The sequence below is a fragment of the Pantherophis guttatus genome, chromosome 7 (genome assembly GCF_059756535.1).
Source record: "Pantherophis guttatus breed Tessera chromosome 7, ASM5975653v1, whole genome shotgun sequence".
Lineage (NCBI taxonomy): Eukaryota > Metazoa > Chordata > Lepidosauria > Squamata > Colubridae > Pantherophis > Pantherophis guttatus.
The window spans coordinates 5,739,265-5,742,360 of NC_142069.1; positions in this window are offsets into that span (position 1 = coordinate 5,739,265).

Sequence of the window (3,096 nt, forward strand, 5' to 3'; positions counted from 1 at the left end):
TTTTCTGCAACCTCTTGGCTGAAGAGGTGGTAAAAAAAATGCTTTGAAAAGTCTCTGACGATCCCAGCTGAGTTCCTTGATCTTACAACCACGACTGGAGCCACCATTTCCATGGCTAACCAAAGTGGTTGCTAAGTGAGTAGTATCTAACTTTATGACCATTTGTTTTGCCCCAGTTAAGCAAATCATTCATCCTCATCATTTAACGACCCCATATTCCCTTGCGGGGTGGAGTCTGGGCAACTGAATGGAGGTAGCAGAGCGTTTAATGGAGTTTTGTTCAGCAGATATATTCTCATTGTGCCCAGAAAGAGAATTATCTACCTCTACCTAGGATCGAACTCACAGCCTCCTGACTGTGAGGTGTGAGCTCCACCCCTAGGGCACCGCACCACTCTTTGTTAAGCAAATCATTGCTACTGTTAAATGAATCGTGCAGGGCAACCTTTTGGGCACCAGGGACTGGTTCCATGGAGAGAGGTTTTTCCGTGGACCAGAGGAAACGTGGTTTCACGCGCTGCCTGCATCCCACGGATGGGGCTTCTCTTTTTTGTGTGGCTCAGTTTTTGGCATGCGGTGTCCAGTCCATGGACCAGGGATTGGGGACCCCTGATGCAGTCATTAAGTGAATCCAGCTTCCCTCATTGACTTTACTGGTCAGAAACTGGTTGTGAAGGTTGTGGGTTCGCAGGGGTTCGGGAGAACCTCTAGCTAAGATTCGGGCCACTCCTGGCTGGCCCCGCCTTTCCCACGCGGCCTGTTTTGGATGCAGGTAAGTGCAGTGCACGCGCAGAGGCTCGGAAAGGGTGAAAAACGGGCCTAACAGAAGTTCAGGAAGGCTGGAAACCAGTGGTGGGTTCTTCCCGGTTCGGCCGAGCCGGTAGCGGTGACGATATGACATCACTGAACCGGTTCTCCCCCCCACCCACGTTATTCTTACCTTTTATTTGGTCCCACCCCCAATCTATTGCTGCCTCCTGAGTCCCAGCTGATGGCTAGAGGGAAAAAAACTGTTTAAACTCTTGCCACGGGGCTTCAAAGGGCCGTCCTACAGCTGACCAGTGTTAAAAGCAAACAAATGAGTCGGGTCGTAAGTGCGAGGACCTTCCAGAAATGACTCTGACCAGCTAGCCACGCCTACCTAGTCACATGACCTCCAAGCCACACCCACAAAATAAGCCACGCCCACAGAACCAGTAGTAAAAAAATTTAGAACCCACCCCTACTGGAAACAGGTCTGTTTCCAGCCTCCAGAGGGCCTCCGGAGCCCGGGGAGGCTGTTTTCGCCCTCCCGGAAGCTCAAGAAAAGCCTCCAGAGCCTGGGGAGGGCAAAAATGCCCCGTCCACCATGGTGCAATAGGCTGACTAGGCCACGTCCACCATGGCCACGCCCACTCAGCAACCAGGCAGAGAACCCCTTGCTAAAATTTTTGAAGCCCACCCCTGACTGCAACAGTCATAAGTGCAAGGAGCTATGGTAAGTCATTCTATTCACTGAGGTTTTAACTTTGAATAGTCACTAAGTGAATGATTGTAAGTCAAGGACCACGGCCTGAAACTTCTGAGTATGTCATCTGTACTTTTAATATCTGTCTGGTTTGGTACAGCAACCAAACAGGAAGACAAAACTTCGAGCCTTGGTAGTACAGTGGTCTAAAGTACCCTGTTATTAAGACCAGCTGCCTGCAATTATTGCAGGTTCGAATCTCGCCAGGCTCAAGGTTGACTCAGCCTTCCATCCTTTCTAAGGTAGGTAAATTGAGGACCCAGTTGTGGGGCCAATAAGCTGACTTTGTATAAATATACAAAAAGGATGAAGGCTATTGCTTAACGCATTGTAAGCTGCCCTGAGTCTCCGGAGAAGGGCGGCATATAAATCAAATTAAAAAAAAAAAAAAAACTTCAACGGATAGTTAGGACTGCAGAAAGGAAAGCTGTTGCAACCAGCCTGCTTTTCATGGAGGACCTGTATACTGCAGGAGCCAGAAAGAGGGCTGAGAAAATATCTACAGACCCCTCGCATCCTGGAGATAAACGGTCCCAACCCCTCCCCTTGGGACGATGCTGTACAGGGTCATTGCAGGTCGAAACAATTAAGACACCAGAAACAGTTTATTCTCCCATTTACTTTGCTGAAGACTTAATCCCCACAGTACTGTTTTAGGTCTAAGTATAGCTACCCATGTGGTATGGCTGTATTATTATTATCCTTCTTACCTTTTATAGTACCTTCTCTTGTTGGTATGATTATGATGATTATGATAACTCTGTTGTTTTGCAAATATAGGGAGCTTCTGCACCGGAGACAAATTCCTTGTGTGTCTATTCACACATGGCCAAATAACGTATCCTGTCCTGTCCTATTCTATATTCTATATTCTATTCTATTCTGTTATATTCTATTCTACTCTATATTCTATTCTATTCTGTTCTATTCTATTCTGTTCTGTTCTATTCCTTCCTTCCTGAGAGCATATGCACCAAAGACAAATTCCTTGTGTGTCCAATAAATTCCTTGTGTTCCTTGGCCAATAAAGAATTCTCTTCTCTTCTCTGTTATATTCTGTTCTGTTCTGTTCTGTTCTGTTCTGTTCTGTTCTGTTCTGTTCTGTTCTGTTCTGTTCTGTTCTATTCTATTCTATTCTATTCTATTCTATTCTATTCCTTCCTGACAGCATATGCACCAAAGACAAATTCCTTGTGTGTCCAATAAATTCCTTGTGTTCCTTGGCCAATAAAGAATTCTATTCTATCAGTGCTGTGGAGTCGGAGTCGGAGTCGAAGGAAATTTTGAGTACCTGGAGTCGGAGTCGGAAGTACAAAAAACTGAGGAGTCGGAGTTGGAACATTTATCTCCCGACTCCACAGCCCTGTATTCTATTCTATTCTATTCTATTCTATTCTATTCTATTCTATTCTATTCTATTCTATTCTATTCTATTCTATTCTATTCTATTCTCTTTGCCAGAAAATAAACATAGTTTGCTATTTCATTCTTACTGATTGTTTTTCCAGGGTCCTTCCCTATCGTTCCCTAACATCTGGATTTTGATGACCATCTTTCATGCACCCATTATTAAATTCACTTCAAGTCAA